Source organism: Pristiophorus japonicus, chromosome 6 (assembly GCF_044704955.1).
Source record: "Pristiophorus japonicus isolate sPriJap1 chromosome 6, sPriJap1.hap1, whole genome shotgun sequence".
Classification (NCBI taxonomy): Eukaryota; Metazoa; Chordata; class Chondrichthyes; family Pristiophoridae; genus Pristiophorus; species Pristiophorus japonicus.
Genome location: NC_091982.1, coordinates 45,213,987 through 45,232,577, shown reverse-complemented (window position 1 = coordinate 45,232,577; position 18,591 = coordinate 45,213,987).

Here is an 18,591-nt window from a genome sequence, read left to right as displayed (position 1 = left end):
ACAAAGCCGAATACAACTCAACCGGTAAGCCGTCGCTTCCGGGGGTTTTATTCATCTCGAAGGACCGGACGGCCTTTGTCAGCTCGTCCAGAGTTAACGGGTGGTCCAGACTCTCCCGCTCGCTGTCGTCTAGGACCTCCGTGATAGATGACAGGAACTACTGGGAGGCCGCGTGGTCTGTGGGCTTGACGTCATACAGCCTGGCATAGAAGGATTTGCTGATCCTCAGCATGTCAGGCTGCGAAGACGTCACAGAACCGTCTTCTTCCTTTAGGCTGGTGATCACAGATCTCCCCTTGTGTACCTTTTGGAAGAAGAAACGCGAACACGTCTCATCCTGCTCGACGGAGCGGACTCTGGAGCGGAAAATGATTTTGGAGGACTCTGAGGCAAAGAGTGAGGCTTGCTGGCCCTTCACCTCTTCGAGTTCCTCCGCGACATTGATCCCCATCGACTGCAACAGAAGCAGGTTTTGCATGCTCTTCTGGAGTTAGACAATTCCCTCTGTCTCCCTCTCGCCTCCTGAACACCTTTGAGGATGAAGAACCTCTTGATGTTTGTCTTGATTGTTTCCCACCAGTGCATCGGGGAATCACAGAGGGGTTTTATGGTTCTCCAACCTTTGTAATCCCTCTTGAGTTCCTCCACGTTTTCTGGAGTCACCAGTTTCACGTTCAGCTTCCAGATCCCTCTGCCAACTTTCTGGTTTTCCTGTGGGCGACAGTCGGCCAGTAGGCAGTGGTCAGAAAAGAACACCGGCGTGACGTCGGTGGATCTGACCTTGAGCGTGAGGGACACAAAGAGGAAGTCTGTTCTCGAACAGATAGACCCGTCTGGTCTCGACCAGGTGTATCTGCGCGGTGCTCCGTCTGCAGGGTTGCTGACAACGTTGCACAGCTTGGCGTCTTTTACCGCGTCCATCAGGAGTCTGGACGTGGTGTCCAGCTTGCTGTCGGCTCTGCTGGATCGTCCAGCCGCATCGATGATGCAGTTGAAGTCACCGCCCAGAATGACTGGCCTGGACGTTGCCTGCAGCAGAGGGACCTATGGAAGAGGGCCAGCCGCTCGCTTCTGAGAGGCGAGGCATACACGTTAATTAGCCTTAGAGGGGAATTTTTGTACATTACATCTGCGATGAGGAGGCGGCCACCCACCACCTCCTTAACTTCGGTGATGGTGAAGTGGCCTCCCCGCAGCAGAATGCCCAGGCCTGAGGACCGGCAGTCGTTGCCTCCTGACCATACGGATGGTCCATGGGCCCACCATCGTGACCACTGCCGATAACTGCTGAAGTGCGGCAGACTGCACTCCTGCAGGAACAGCAGGTCTGCTTTGACCTTGGCGAGGTACCTCAAGGTGGAAACACCTCGCGTAGTGGATTTTACGCTACGCACGTTAATAGATGCAATTTTTAAATCCATATTTAAGTTACAGGTTACAGTTCAAAACATTTACATTTCAAATAAACTGTCCTTTACGTCGGAGACCTGCCCAGTGGCCAGTTCCTGCATGCATAGATTAACACTATAAAAGTCTACTTCACCTGGGCTGGCATACTGGTCATCCTCTGCCGTGGGAGTGTTTCGACCAGGGGACTGCTGCAGATTTGTCAGAAAGTCCGATATGTCCTCTTCACTGTCCTCGCCTGGTGTTGGTGGTTCCCTCTTTTCATCACTCACAACGTTCTCGAGCTGGGTTGCTTCGGTCGCTGCATCGCTCCCGGTATTCCGGAGCTGGGCTGCGCTTGTCGCTTCTTCGCTCCCAGTATTCCGGAGCTCGTATGCACTGGGCACTTCGCTGCTCCCGGGTTCTCGGAGCGGGGCTGCGCTGGTTGCTTCACTGCTTTCAGTTGCCTGGGTTGGCGTTTTTCCGCTTGTTCTGGTGGCGGTAGTGAGGGGTCTTGTCTCACCTTTCGTCATCAGACGAGCAGATGTTGCTGCTGTCTGTCGTGGATGTTAGCCGCCTCTTCCCTTTCGTTTCAGCAGGGGCCCTTGCCTGCTTCTTTTCCTATGCTTATGGGCCTTTTTTTTAGATAGTCTCCCATCCCGCTTCAGCATCTGCTGTCTCCTCGTACGTGGACTCGGTGCGCTGGGGGAGAGCTTCACTGCTGGGTGCTGGTGTCTTGCAGCTCGCCGTAGCAGGCTTCTCGTCCTCCCTGACTTGTTCAGAAACCACGAGGGCAGTTACTTCTTTGCCCTCCGTGTCGGTCAGGAGGAGGGTGTAGATCTCCTCTGGAGCATTGTGTTCCTCAGCTTCCTCCTCCTCTCGTGCAATGTTCTTTGCCGCCTGCGCATAGCTGAAGTTGCGTTTGGGGCAGTTTTTATAGAGATGCCCAGCCAGACCACAAAGATTATAGAAACATAGAAAATAGGTGCAGGAGTAGGCTATTCGGCCCTTCGAGCCTGCAGCACCATTCAATGAGTTCATGGCTGAACATGCAACTTCAGTACCCCATTCCTGCTTTCTCGCCATACCCCTTGATCCCCCTAATATTAAGGACTACATCTAACTCCTTTTTGAATATATTTAGTGAATTGGCCTCAACAACTTTCTGTGGTAGAGAATTCCACAGGTTCACCACTCTCTGGGTGAAGAAGTTTCTCCTCATCTCGGTCCTAAATGGCTTACCCCTTATCCTTAGACTGTGTCCCCTGGTTCTGGACTTCCCTAACATTGGGAACATTCTTCCTGCATCTAACCTGTCTAACCCCGTCAGAATTTTAAACGTTTCTATGAGGTCCCCTCTCATTCTTCTGAACTCCAGTGAATACAAGCCAAGTTGATCCAGTCTTTCTTGATATGTCAGTCCCGCCATCCCGGGAATCAGTCTGGTGAACCCTCGCTGCACTCCCTCAATAGCAAGAATGTCCTTCCTCAGGTTAGGAGACCAAAACTGTACACAATACTCCAGGTGTGGCCTCACCAAGGCCCTGTACAACTGTAGTAACACCTCCCTGCCCCTGTACTCAAATCCCCTCACTATGAAGGCCAACATGCCATTTGCTTTCTTAACCGCCTGCTGCACCGGCATGCCAACCTTCAATGACTGATGTACCATGACACCCAGGTCTCGTTGCACCTCCCCTTTTCCTAATCTGTCATCATTCAGATAATAGTCTGTCTCTCTGTTTTTACCACCAAAGTGGATAACCTCACATTTATCCACATTATACTTCATCTGCCATGCATTTGCCCACTCACCTAACCTATCCAAGTCAATCTGCAGCCTCATAGCATCCTCCTCGCAGCTCACGCTGCCACCCAACTTAGTGTTATCTGCAAATTTGGAGATACTACATTTAATCCCCTCATCTAAATCATTAATGTACAATGTAAACAGCTGGGGCCCCAGCACAGAACCTTGCGGTACCCCACTAGTCACTGCCTGCCAGTCTGAAAAGTACCCATTTACTCCTACTCTTTGCTTCCTGTCTGACAACCAGTTCTCAATCCACGTCAGCACACTACCCCCAATCCCATGTGCTTTAACTTTGCACACTAATCTCTTGTGTGGGACCTCGTCGAAAGCCTTCTGGAAGTCCAAATACACCACATCAACTGGTTCTCCCTTGTCCACTCTACTGGAAACATCCTCAAAAAATTCCAGAAGATTTGTCAAGCATGATTTCCCTTTCACAAATCCATGCTGACTTGGACCTATCATGTCACCTCTTTCCAAATGCACTGCTATGACATCCTTAATAATTGATTCCATCATTTTACCCACTACCGATGTCAGGCTGACCGGTCCATAATTCCCTGTTTTCTCTCTCCCTCCTTTTTTAAAAAGTGGTGTTACATTGGCTACCCTCCACTCCATAGGAACTGATCCAGAGTCTATGGAATGTTGGAAAATGACTGTCAATGCATCCACTATTTCCAAGGCCACCTCCTCAAGTACTCTGGGATGCAGACCATCAGGCCCTGGGGATTTATCGGCCTTCAATCCCATCAATTTCCCCAACACAATTTCCCAACTAATAAGGATTTCCCTCAGTTCCTCCTTCTCACTAGACCCTCTGACCCCTTTTATATCCGAAAGGTTGTTTGTGTTCAATTGGTCTGCCATTCTTTGTTCCCAGTTATGACTTCCCCGATTCTGACTACAGGGGACCTATGTTTGTTTTTACAAATCTTTTTCTCTTTACATATCTATAGAAGCTTTTGCAGTCCATTTTAATGTTCCCTGCAAGCTTCCTCTCATACTCTACAGGTTGCAGCACTTGGTCTATTTACAGTCTTTTGTCTGGTAGCCTGCCTTCCCGTTGGGTTGGCCAGCGTACACCATGTAGCCCCGACTTCCTCCGATGGCGAAGCTGGAGGCGGGGTGCAGGATGGTTCCGCTGGTGTCCACTTTCATGGTGACCTGGATCTGGCGCTTTCTGGACCAAATCCCATGGAGGTCTTTCAGGTCGCTGCTGTTTCCTGTCCCATCGACATACCTGGCGAGGAAAGTCAGCACATCGATGACTGGGATAAGAACATAAGAATTAGGAACAGGAGTAGGCCATCTAGCCCCTCGAGCCTGCTCTGCCATTCAACAAGATCATGGCTGATCTGGCCATGGACTCAGCTCCACTTACCCGCCAGCTCGCCATAACCCTTAATTCCCTTATTGGTTAAAAATCTATCTATCTGTGACTTGAGTACATTCAATGAGCTAGCCTCAACTGCTTCCTTAGGCAGAGAATTCCACAGATTCACAATCCTCTGGGAGAAGAAATTCCTTCTCAACTTGGTTTTAAATTGGCTCCCCCGTATTTTGAGGCTGTGCCCCCTAGTTCTAGTCTCCCCGATCAGTGGAAACAACCTCTCTGCCTCTATCTTGTCTATCCCTTTCATTATTTTAAATGTTTCTATAAGATCACCCCTCATCCTTCTGAACTCCAACGAGTAAAGACCCAGTCTACTCAATCTATCATCATAAGGTAACCCTCTCATCTCTGGAATCAGCCTAGTGAATCGTCTCTGTACCCCCTCCAAAGCTAGTATATCCTTCCTTAAGTAAGGTGACCAAAACTGCACGCAGTACTCCAGGTGCGGCCTCACCAATATCCTATACAGTTGCAGCAGGACCTCCCTGCTTTTGTACTCATTACCTGTTGCACCTGGGCCAATTGTGGAGCAGTGGAGGCGTGGCCTAAACAGTTGGAGCTGTGAGCAGTGAGAGAAGGAGCTGCTGCTTTTGCTCCTGGCTGGGCCTGTGAATCAGCCCAGGAAGAGAAGGAAGGAAGGAAGGAAGGGGCTTCACCACCAACTTTCACCCAGAGAGAGAGGAGGAAAAAGCAGAAAACTTGAACAACTTCACCATTTCTACAAAGAGTTGGAGAGAGGGGGAAAGACCAACAACAACATCCAGTGTGGAAGGAGGGAGACTCTACCATTCTACAGGTGGGTGTATTGGTGCAGTCCCTAAAAGACATTGCTGTATCGGTGGGGGGAGGAAAGAAGACCAGTCGGGGGCCGGAACATCGCGGGGGGTGTGTGTGTGTGGAAGTGTGTGTGGGGGCCTTGCTTACAACTAGGCCCCACACATCTTTGAAGCACCCCTCCCCCATTGCCTAGCCTGGGGTAGCTGGAGCTACCAGGCTGAAGAAACAATTAATCCACCCTAATTAACATCGTTGGGAGTGTATGCCTGTGTGGCTCCAGCTGCACCAGGTGAAGACATCTTCTCCCCTCACCCGAAGACCACCCCAAAGACTATTTTTGTTTGCCATCTGAGGATTGCACCCACCCACAGCTGTGAGGGGAGACCTGCCCTCGCAGTTTCCCCCCTTTCCCACCCCCCACTCTCTTTCTCTGTTACTCTCTGTCTCTCCCCTCTCTCTCTGAGAGCCCTTTTCCTCCAAAATTGATTGGAAAAATATAAAACAATTAAGACAACTGAGCAGAGGGAGCAAGGCCCCTCCCCAATTGTCAACTAGAGGAGAGGTGTGCCTCGTTAAGAGCTCCTCTGCTCAGTCTATTAAACAAGGCCATTTAAAGACCATTAAGGCCTGTGACTTTGGGGTGGGTGTAGCCCTTAAAGGGACCCCGTGATGGCGACCCCATCTACGCCGGTGGCAGGACCAGCTAGGACTTATGCGCAGGCGGCATCCACATCCACGGCACCTCCTGCGCCACCTGCTGCCCTGCCACCATTCAGACTTATAACTACGAAACACGGGGTCAAGAGCTACACTCACCCCACAATGAGCATTGAGGAGTGCGTGCGGGCGATGGCTGGGGTAGTCGGCTCCTCGGCCATTGTCGCAGCCTCCAAGATGTCTGGGAAGGCCGTGTTCTTCCTGGGGTCGGAGCGGACGGTGTCCCTGGCCATTGAAAAGGGCTCACGGTGGGCGGGGCGTTCCTGCCGGTGGACCTTCTCGAGGCCACCGCGCAGAGGGTCATTCTATCAAACGTCCCGCCCTTTGTTCCCGCTGAGCTCCTCCTCCCTCACCTACACCAACTGGGGGAGGTAAGGTCGGGGATCAACCCCATACCGCTTGGCCTCAGGGAGAACAGCCTGCGCCATGTGTTCTCCTTCCGCCGCCAGCTCTTTGTCCGGCTGGCGCGGGAAGAGACGACAGAGGGCAATTTTAATGTAGTGCACGAGGGGACTGCCTACCGCGTCTTTTGGACGTCGGACGGCGTGCGGTGCCATGCCTGCAGGGAGGTGGGGCACGTTCGCAAGAACTGCCCCGCCTCCAAAGCCGCCAAACCACCGAGGGCGGCCAAGGCTGGCGCCGCCGCCACCCCTCCTCCTAGTAGCGTCCGCGTGCCGGGAGCTGTGGGTGCGTGGGCACGTCGGGGGCCTTTGTTTTCACGGCCTCCGGCGGGGGGGAGGTAGAGCGTCCGGCCGGAAAGAAGGTGCGGAAGAAGGCGAAACACCTAGAGGCGGGTCCCCTTAGTGCGCCAGACAAGCTGTTCACCGCGCTCGGCCCAACCCCGTCACCGGCGAGCGCGGGGTGCCCTGAGCCCGTGCCCGAGCCCTTGACTAATACCGCAGAGGGGTTCGGGCGCGGGCAAGATAAGAAAAAGGGGGGAGTGGAGCGGGAGGCCTCGGCAGACATGGGTGTCTCCCTGTCTCCGTGCCCCCCCAGGAAAAAAAGGAGGCGCCGCTCCAATGAGGCGGGGGGGGAAACAACATCCCTCCGCGGAGGAGTCGGTGCCCGCCACGTGTCCCGCGTCCCCCACCAGCGCCCCCAAACTGCGCCGTAGGCACGAGGAATCTGTCCCCGGGGAGGGTGAGGCAGTCGAGGCTGCCCAGCCGCTGCCTCCCGGGGATGGCGTGAAAGATCTGCCTGTCGTGGGGGGCGTGGGGCCAGCGGAAGAATGCGTAGACGCCGGGTCGAGCATCCCGGAGACTGAGGCAGGCGGGGCCAAAAAGGCCGAACCTGAGCCCGCCCAGCCAATATCCAACATCCCCCGAGATTTGCTCGACTCGGCAGAAATACAAAGTATTAACGCTTTTAATTAATCTGTACACGTTGGGCCGGGGGGTGGCGGCGGGGAGGGGGAGTAACACCCACCCTCGCCCCCTACTTTGGAGCTGGAGCGCTTGGAGGGCCTGGGGATTTTCTATGGCCGGGTCTCTCCTTGTTCCCCAGTTCCTGGGGCGGAGGAGGAACCCCTTCCGCTGTCGCTTCCCGACCCAGCACCAATTCTAAAAGAGCCCAGTGGGGACTCCTCTGCCGACGATCCTGGGGGTGGGATCGGGGCAGAGCCAGGTCCGGATGGAGCGGCCGGGCCGTTTGCCGTACCTCGTGCAGTCGACGGGCCGGCTGCTAGCGGCGACCTCCCGGAGGAGGACGGGGACTCGGTGGAGGACGCGGGTGAAGATCTCGAGTCCATCGCCAGTGAGGCGGTGGATCTCCTTGTGCCCGCCGCTGAGTCCCCCCTCATTCCCATAGAGGATCTCCGGGACTTTTTGGTCGAGAGCCAGGGTCGCCACAACCGAGCCCATCTGGCCCGGGAAAGATGGTCCGAGCCGGGGCTGCTCATCGCTTCCGTCCGCGTCGCCGCTAAAACCATGGCCGCGGGCGGGCCCTTATCAAGGGCGCAAGGCCTTGAGCTGCGCCGGCTCAAAAAGTTCCTCGCTGGGCTGCTGAAGGAGTGGAGGTCAACAAAAGACTCCGCTCCCTCCCCCGCAATAGGTTAAGGTAGAGGTTGCACTATGCTTTTGCCATGAAGATAACCAAAGCCAGCCTCAACATCAATGGCGGCAGAGGGGCACGTCGTAGATTTGACAATTTTTCGCTCCTGCGGGAGGGGAAATATGCGGTGTGCTTCCTGCAAGAAACCCACACCGTTCCGGGAGACGAAGCCACGTGGCTCCTGGAATGGCAAGGAGAGGTCCGCATGAGCCACCTCACCGCCACTTCTAGTGGGGTGGCCATCTTGCTGGGCCCGCATTTTCAGCCAGAGATCTTGGGGGTCGAGGAGCCCGTGCCAGGCCGCTTGCTGCACGTAACGGTTCGCCTGGGGGACGTGCCGCTCCATCTCGTGAACGTGTACGCCCCTCAGCCCGGCCCGCAGCAGGCGCGCTTCTTCGAAGAAGTGTCCGCTCTTTTTGGCTCCGTTGACGTCGGCGACTGCATTGTCCTCGGGGGGGATTTTAACTGCACCCTCGAGGCGAGGGACCGCTCCGGTGCCCCGCAGAGCATGACGGCGATGGTGAAGTTGAGGGACCTGGTCGGGTCCTTCGACTTGGTGGACGTCTGGCAAAATCTCCACCCCGACTCCAGCGCCTTTACTTGGGTGAGGCCTGGAGTAGGATGGTCCAGAGTCGACCGCCTTTACGTGTCTCGGGCGTACGTTTCCTGCGTCCCGGCAGCCTCCATGCGGCCGGTGCCGTGTTCGGACCACCACCTGGTGTGGGCGGAGCTCGCTTCGCTCCGCGCGAGGACGGGGTCCGCGTACTGGCACTTTAACAACCAGCTGCTGGAGGACGAGCGGTTCCAGGACTCGTTCCGTCGATTCTGGTCCGACTGGAGAAGGAAGCAGGGGGGCTTCCCCTCCTTGAGGCTATGGTGGGACATGGGCAAGGCTCACGTCCGCGTCTTCTGTCAAGAGTACGCGAGGGGGTCGACCAAGAGGCGGGCGGCCGGAGTCGGGCGCCTAGAAAAAGAGGTGCTCGACCTGGAATCCCGTCTTGGTCAAGTCGTCGAGGACCCGGCCCTGCGGACGGTGTACGAAGCTAAGAAGGCCGCGCTGAAGGACCTGCAGCTCGTCGGGTCCCAAGACGCGTTCGTGAGGTCGCGGATCCGGTTCCTGCGGGATCTGGACCGCGGCTCCCCCTTCTTCTACTCGCTGGAAAAAAGGCAGTGTCCGTAAGCAGCTCTTGACGCTGCTGGCCGACGACGGCTCTCTTGTCTCGGATCCGGAGGGCGTCAACAACAGGGCCCGTGAATATTACGGGGCTCTGTTCTCTCCGGATCCGTCCAGCGAGGAAGCGCGTAGAGTTTTGTGGGAGGAACTGCCGAAAGTCAGCCCGGAGGGCGGTGAAAATTTGGAAGCTCCGCTAAGCCTGGCGGAGCTGACCGGTGCCCTCGACCGGCTCTCGAGGGGAAAATCCCCGGGGCTGGACGGGCTGACCGTGGAGTTCCACAGGGCGTTCTGGGACGTCCTGGGGAGCGACTACGCGCGGGTCTTGGGGGAAAGTCTGGCGACCGGGGAGATGCCCCTCTCTTGGCGCAGGGCAGTCATCGTCCTGCTGCCTAAGAAGGGCGATCTCCGCCTCCTTAAGAACTGGCGCTCGGTCTCCCTCCTCAGCACGGACTACAAAATCTTCGCCAGGGCGATGTCTGCTCGCCTTGGCACCGTGCTGGACCACATGATCCACCCCGACCAGTCCTACATGGTCCCGGGCCGGACAATCCACGATAACATCCGTCTGGTCCGGGACCTCATCCCTCATTCCTAGGAGGCTGGTCAGTCGGTCGCCTTCCTATCTCTCGACCAAGAGAAGGCGTTCGACAGGGTGGATCACGACTATCTGCTCGGAACTCTGCGCGCTTTCGGGTTCGGGACGCATTTCGTCGCCCGGATCCGACTTTTGTACGCCGCCGTGGAGTGTCTGATTAAGGTTAACGGGTCCTTGACGGCGCCCCTTCGCTTTCGGAGAGGGGTGCGCCAGGGATGCCCCATGTCCGGCCAGTTATATGCCATCTGCGTGGAGCCTTTCCTGCGCCTCCTGTGGACGAGGTTGACGGGACTGGCTCTGCAAGGGCCGGGCGTGGAGGTCGTCCTCTCGGCTTACGCTGATGACGTGCTCCTCGCGGTAGAGGATCCCGCTGACCTGCGGAGGATGCGTGAGTGCCAGGAGATTTACTCATCCGCATCCTCCGCCAGAATCAACTGGAAAAATGTTCCGGACTCCTGGTGGGTCAGTGGCGGGTGGACTCCCTGCCGGAGGAGCTCAGGCCTTTTGCCTGGAGCACGACCCATCTCCTCTATCTGGGACTCTACCTTAGTCCCGACGAGGAAGCCTGGCCGGCGAACTGGCAGGAGCTGGAGGCCAAGGTCGTCGCTCGCCTAGGCGCTGGACAGGACTGCTCCGAGTGCTGTCCTACAGGGGTCGAGCGCTAGTCATAAACCAGCTGGTGGCCGCAATGTTGTGGTACCGGCTGGTCACTTTGACCCCTCCCCCTGCGTTTGTCGCCAAGATACAGAAGAAGCTGGTGGACTTCTTCTGGAACAACAGGAAGCACTGGGTCTCTGCCGCGGTCTTGAGTCTCCCGCTTGAGGAAGGCGGTCAGTCGTTGGTGTGCGTCAGCGCCCAGCTTGCGACTTTCCGTCTTCAGACCCGGCAGAGATACCTTTACGTCGAGCCCCCTCCTAGGTGGTGTGCTCTGGCGACGTATTTCTTCCGCCAGCAGCACGACCTCAATTACGACACGCAGCTCCTGTTTGTGAACTTGGGGGGTGTCAGGACCGCCCTCCAGGAGCTGCCTGTCTTTTACAAGGAATTCATCAGGGTCTGGAACAAAGTCTCCACCAAGCGCAGCTCTCCGCCGGCTGGAGTGGCGGCTGTCCTGCAGGAGCCGCTGCTCGGGAATCCGTACCTCCACGACCGAGGTTTTATGTGGCGGGCGGAAGAGAGGGCTGTGGCTGGTGAGGTGACCAGGGTCAGGGACCTGCTCGATGGCAGAAGAGCGGGCTGGATGGCGCCTGGCACGCTGGCACGGCGCCTAAATTCAGCCAACGTCTGCCGCGCGGCCGAAGCCATCGAGTCGCTAAAAACAGCTTTGAGCCCTGACTCTGTTCGGTGCATCGAGGAGGCTCAAGCACATGGGGAGATCCGGTCCGAACTGACCCCCATCCGGACGGAATTCCTCATCGGCGCCAAACCTCGGAACCTCCCTCGGGAGCCGGCGCCTCACAACTTGAGCCGCCTCGAGGAAATCTCCTCCGTGCCTTTCAGTTCCACGCGGAGGGGTTTCCTGTACGGGCTGCTCCTGCACACTCTCAACTTTGCCATCCTCGCCGGCCGTCCGGACACGCCATGGCGTACCATCTTGCTGTCCGGAGGAGGCGGGGGTCCCCGATGGAGGGCACTCTATGCGGGAGTCCTCCCATTATTCATCGGGAACTTGGCCTGGAGGGTGGTGCACGGAGCAGTGCCGTGCAACAAATTTTTAAGCCGGTTCACGGACTCCCTGCGGCCTGGAAGAGTCCGTGTTCCATGTTTTTATGGAATGCACGAGGTTGCAGCCCCTGTTTTATTATTTAAAGGGGCTGCTCCTGAAATTCTGGCTGCACTTCAGTCCCACTCTCCTGATCTTTGGGCACCCTGTGCGGAGGGGAGCGGGTAGGTCCGAGGGCCTCCTCGTAGGACTGCTCCTGGGCACGGCCAAGGGTGCCATCAGCCGGTCCAGGCAGCGGGCGGTCGAGGGGGTCGTTCAACCTGACTGACTGCCTGCCTCTATTCCGTGCGTACATCCGCGCCAGGGTGTCCATGGAAATGGAGCACGCGGTGTCCACCGGTATTCTCGCGGCCTTCCGCGAGAGGTGGGCACCGGAGGGACTGGAGTGCATCGTCACGCCCGGCAACCAAATTTTAATTTGATTTTATGTTTTAAAGTTTAATTTGTTTTAATTGCCGGTGCTTTTAGTGTCCCCCTCCCCTTTTATAGGGGGCACTGGAGGAAAAAATTTGATTTTAGTGCCCCCAAAAAAAAGAAAAAAAAAAAAAACACAAAAAAGAAAAAAAAGGGCCTTGCAAATGTCTGGTGTGTCATCCAGGGCGGGTGGCACGGTTTAATGTTTATGTTTTTTTTCAGGTAAACTCCAAAAGTGTTTCATGCACAAGGACTCCCAGGTCCCTCTGCACCGCATCATGTTGTAATTTCTCCCCATTCAAATAATATTCCCTTTTACTTTTTTTTCCAAGGTGGATGACCTCACATTTTCCGACATTGTATTCCATCTGCCAAACCTTAGTCCATTCGCTTAACCTATCTAAATTTCTATGCAGCCTCTCTGTGTCCTCTACGCAACCCGCTTTCCCACTAATCTTTGTGTCATCTGCAAATTTTGTTACACTACACTCTGTCCCCTCTTCCAGGTCATCTATGTATATTGTAAACAGTTGTGGTCCCAGCACCGATCCCTGTGGCACACCATTAACTGCTGATTTCCAACCCGAAAAGGACCCATTTATCCCGACTCTCTGCTTTCTGTTAGCCAGCCAATTCTCGATCCATGCTAATACATTTCCTCTGACTCCACGTACCTTTATCTTCTGCAGTAACCTTTTGTGTGCCACCTTATCGAATGCCTTTTGGAAATCTAAATACACCACATCCATCGGTACACCTCTATCCACCATGCTCGTTATATCCTCAAAGAATTCCAGTCATTAGTTAAACATGATTTCCCCTTCATGAATCCATGTTGCGTCTGCTTGATTGCACTATTCCTATCTAGATGTCCCGCTATTTCTTCCTAAATGATAGTTTCAAGCATTTTCCCCACTACAGATGTTAAACTAACCGGCCTATAGTTACCTGCCTTTTGTCTGCCCCCTTTTTTAAACAGAGGCGTTACATTAGCTGCTTTCCAGTCCGCTGGTACCTCCTCAGAGTCCAGAGAATTTTGGTAGATTATAACGAATGCATCTGCTATAACTTCCGCCATCTCTTTTAATACCCTGGGATGCATTTCATCAGGACCAGGGGATTTGTCTATCTTGAGACCCATTAGCCTGTCCAGCACTACCCCCCTAGTGATCGTGATTGTCTCAAGGTCCTCCCTTCCCACATCCCTGTGACCAGCAATTTTTGGCATGGTTTTTGTGTCTTCCACTGTGAAGACCGAAGCAAAATAATTGTTTAAGGTCTCAGCCATTTCCACATTTCCCATTATTAAATCCCCCTTCTCATCTTCTAAGGGACCAACATTTACTTTCGTCACTCTTTTTCGTTTTATATATCTGTAAATGATTTTACTATCTGTTTTTATGTTTTGCGCAAGATTACTTTCGTAATCTATCTTTCCTTTCTTTATTGCTTTCTTAGTCATTCTTTGCTGTCGTTTAAAATTTTCCTGATCTTCTAGTTTCCCACTAACCTTGGCCACCTTATACGCATTGGTTTTTAATTTGATACTCTCCTTTATTTCCTTGGTTATCCACGGCTGGTTATCCCTTCTCTTACCACCCTTCTTTTTCACTGGAATATATTTTTGTTGAGCACCATGAAAGAGCTCCTTGAAAGTCCTCCACTGTTGCTCAATTGTGCCACCGTTTAGTCTGTGTTTCCAGTCTACTTTAGCCAACTCTGCCCTCATCCCACTGTAGTCCCCTTTGTTTAAGCATAGTATGCTCGTTTGAGACATTACTTCCTCACCTCCAATCTGTATTACAAATTCAACCATACTGTGATCACTCATTCCGAGAGGATCTTTTACAAGGAGATCGTTTATTATTCCTGTCTCATTACACAGGACCAGATCTAAGATAGCTTGCTCCCTTGTAGGTTCTGTAACATACTGGTCTAAGAAACAATCCCGTATGCATTCTATGAATTCCTCCTCCAGGCTACCCCGTGCGATTTGATTTGACCAATCGATATGTAGGTTAAAATCCCCCATGATTACTGCCGTTCATTTTTCACATACCTCCATTATTCCCTGGATTATTGCCCGCCCCACCGTGATGTTATTATTTGGGGGCCTATAAACTACGCCCACCAGTGACTTTTTCCCCTTACTATCTCTAATCTCCACCCACAATGATTGAATATTTTGTTCATTAGAGCCACTATCGTCTCTCACAACTGCCCAGATATCATCCTTTATTAACAGAGCTACCCCACCTCCTTTCCCTTTTTGTCTATCTTTCCAAATTGTCAGATACCTCTGTATGTTTAATTCCCAGTCTTGGTCACCCTGCAACCACGTTTCTGTAATGGCCACCAAATCATACCCATTTGTAATGATTTGTGCCGTCAACTCATTTACTTTATTTCGAATGCTGCGTGCGTTTAGGTAGAGTGTTTTAATACTAGTTTTTAATCCATGATTTTTAGTTTTGACCCCTCCTGCAGCCCCTTTATATTCAGTGGCCCTTTTTGTTTTTTGCCTTGGGTTTCTCTGCCCTCCACTTTTACTCATCTCCTTTCTGTCTTTTGCTTTTGTCTCCTTTTTGTTTCCCTCTGTCTCCCTGCATTGGTTCCCATCCCCCTGCCATATTAGTTTAACTCCTCCCCAACAGCACTAGAAAACACTCCCCTCGGACATTGGTTCCAGTCCTGCCTAGGTGCAGACCGTCCGGTTTGTACTGGTCCCACCTCCCCCAGAACCAGTTCCAATGCCCCAGGAATTTGAATCCCTCCCTGCTGCACCACTGCTCAAGCCAAGTATTCATCTGAGCTATCCTGCTATTCCTACTCTGACTAGCACGTGGCACTGGTAGCAATCCCGAGATTACTACTTTTGAGGTCCTACGTTTTAATTTAGCTCCTAGCTCCTTAAATTCGTCTCGTAGGACCTCATCCCTTTTTTTACCTATATCGTTGGTACCAATGTGCACCACGACAACTAGCTGTTCACCCTCCCTTTTCAGAATGTCCTGCACCCGCTCAGAGACATCCTTGGAGGCAACATACCATCCTAGAGTCTCGGTTGCGGCTGCAGAAACGCTTATCTATTCCCCTTACTACCGACTGCGGATCCGAGCAAAAGATGGCGACGTCGTCCATGTACAGGGAGGTCTTGACCTGAGCGCCTCCGCTGCCTGGGATCGTCACCCCTCTAATGTCCGCATCCTTCCTGATGGACCTTGCAAAGGGCTCAATACAACACACAAACAAGACCGACGAGAGAGGACAGCCTTGCCTGACTCCAGATCTGATCGGAAAGCATTCTGTTTCCCACCCGTTGATTAGAACTGCGCTACTGATGTCTCTGAAATTAAAGGGATTTTTAAGGTTAAAATCTAGTCTTTTGCTGCAGATCTTCAGCTTGTTCTAAACTCTGAGATTAAGTCCAAAAGAGGAACCCTGCAATGTAAAAGCTAGCATTATATTTGTTTTCGTGTTCCATTCAAAAAGATAGGCTTGGATTTATATAGCGCCTTTCACAACCACCGGATGTCTCAAAGTGCTGTACAGCCAATTAAGTACTTTTGGCGTGTAGTCGTTGTTGCAATGTGGGAAATGTGGCAGCCAATTTGCATACAAGCAAGCTCCCTCAACCAGTAATGTGATAAAACCAGATAATCTGTTTTTGTTATGTTGATTGAGGGATAAATATTGTCCAGGACTCCAGGGCTAACCCCCCTGATCTTCTTTGAAATAGTGCCATGGGATCTTTTACGTCCACTTGAGAGAGCAGACAAGGCCTCGGTTTAACATCTCATCTGAAAGACACCACCTCCAACAATGCAGCGTTCCCTTAACACTGCACCGGAGCGTCAGTCTAGATTTTTGTGCTCCAGTCGCTGGAGTGGAACTTGAACCCACAACCTTCTGAGTCAGGGGTGAGAGTGCTATCCACTGAGCCACAGCTGACACTACACCAATGTCAAGTTCACAAAAGAAAAAGCATACGCTTGTCTACAAACTTAGTTTAAAGGACCTCCTCAGTAGTACTTTGGTTATTGCAACCTTAAAAACCCAGGTCTGTGTTTTGATATTCCGCCAATCTGAATAATGATTATATAGCACGAAACTACCTTTAATCCATTATGTAGATAACTGCATTGGGGTAATGGTTAATCTTCAGGTCATCCAACAGTGCAAGGGCAGATGATCAAAAAGAGGATACAGCTTCTGTATCATACAGAACAAAATCATCTTATGGAAGCAGCTTTGAGCCCTTGAGAGATAAACAGTAATGAAAAACACCCAAAATTGTAACCGTTGTTTTACTTATTGTGTAATAAAACGTAAATGAATGGAAAATGGAAAGCCAGACATGAAATGGAGCTCAATTGCCAAATATAGCTGAGAAAATTTTAGATTTCTACATGCAGTTTTAGGAACTCTTTCGTGTCTCAAGATGAACATAGAAAAAGGCCATTCAATCAATTGACGCACACCTCGATTATACCCAAGGTCACCCAGTTGTCTAACTTAGCAACCCAGCTATCTCTGCAATCTCCTTCACCCGCACAACCCTCCAAGATATCTGCACTCCTCTAATTCTGCCCTCTTGAGCATCCCTGATTATAACCGTTCAATCACTGATGGTCGTGCTTTCTGTTGCCTAGACCCTAAGCTCTGGAATTCTCTGCCTAAACCTCTACCTCTCGTTCCTTTAAGACGTTGCTTAAAACTTACCTCTTTGATCAAGCTTTTGGTCAACTGCTCTAATTTTTCCTTATGTGGCTCTGTGTCAATTTTTTTGTCTTATAATACTCCTGTGAAGCACCCTGGGATGTTTTACTAGATGAAAGGCATTATATAAATATTAGTTGTTGTTGATCATCCAACATCATTTTGAATATTCTTAATATGTTTCAACAACAACTTACATTTATATAGCGCATTTAAAGTAGTAATAATGTCCTAAGGTGCTTAATAACAACATAAGAACTAGGAGCAGGAGTCGGCCACCTGGCCCCTCGAGCCTGCTCTGCCATGCAATAAGATCATTGGCTCATCTGACCATGGACTCAGCTCCACTTTCCAGCCTGCTCCCCATAATCCTTTATTTCCTTATCACTCAAAAATCTGTCTAGCTCCACCTTAAATATATTCAATGACCCAGTCTCCACAGCTTTCTGGGGCAGAGAATTCCATAGATTTCCAACCCTCTGATAGAAAAAATTCCTCCTCATCTCAGTTTTAAATGGGCGGCCCCTTATTCTGAGACTATGTCCCCTAGTTTTAGTTTCCCCTATGAGTGGAAATATCCTCTCTGCATCCACTTTGTCGAGCCCCCTCATTATCGTATAAGTTTCGATAAGATCACCTCTCATTCTTCTGAACTCCAATATGAATCGACCCAACCTACTCAACCTATCTTCATAAGTCAAACCCCTCATTCTCCGGAATCAAACTAGTGAACCTTCTCTGAACAGCCTCCAATGCAAGTATATCCTTCCTTAAATACAGAGACCAAAACTGTACACAGTACTCTCGGTGTGACCTCACCAATACCCTGTACAGTTGTAGCAGGACTTCTCTGCTTTTATACTCTATCCCTCTTGCAATAAAGGCCAACATTCCATTTGCCTTCCTGATTACTTGCTGTACCTGCATACTAACTTTTTGTGTTTCATGCAGAAGGACCCCCAGGTCCCTCTATACTGCAGCACTTTGCAATTTAACAAGAGGGATATCAATAAAAAAACATTTTTAACACCAAGTCACAGAATGAGATATCAGAACAGATTATCAAAAGCTTGATCTAATATGTCCTTACTATACAGTATAAATGCACACGAGGTCCATACTTGAGAGAAGATCACTCTGTGACCAGTTACCGTTATTACTAAGACCTCAAGAGAGAGACGGTAGGTGTAGCGTCCCCTTTATCGGAATGTCCAGGTTAGGAGTGTCTCTCACAAGTTCGCCCCCTGTGGTCAGTGTTCTCAAGGTGCACAACTTAGGTCAGCTTATACATGGGTTACAATGACAGTTGAATACATGACATGATCAAAGAAAAGAGAGGGGTAGAAAAGCAGAGGGGTTTTGGGAGCAAATTCTAGAGTTTCGGACCTAGGTTGCTGAAAGCACAGCCGCCAATGGTGGAACGATTAAAATCAGGGATTCATTAAAGTTTCACTGGAAATTTCCTCAATGGTTCTCCCAATCTAGAGTTTTTAGTTGAGTTAGAAGTCTTTCATGTGGAACCTTGAGGAAAGCTTACTGAAAAATCAGATTAACTACAATTGGAGTTTCACTATCCATTTTTATCTGTTGCATCCTCAGAAAAGTCAAGTTGGTTTGTCAGGCAGAATCTTCCTCTTCTAAGTCCATGCTGGACATTTCTTAGCAAGTTACTGCTATGTAGGCACTCTTCCAATCTACTCCATAGATTAGCAACCATAATTTTACCTGTTATTTACAGTAGTTAATGGGTCTTTTCATTTCTTTTCTCTATTCCCTTTCGGGAACAGTGTGGATTAATGAAAGGTTTTGCAGGGTGATGAACAGTCTG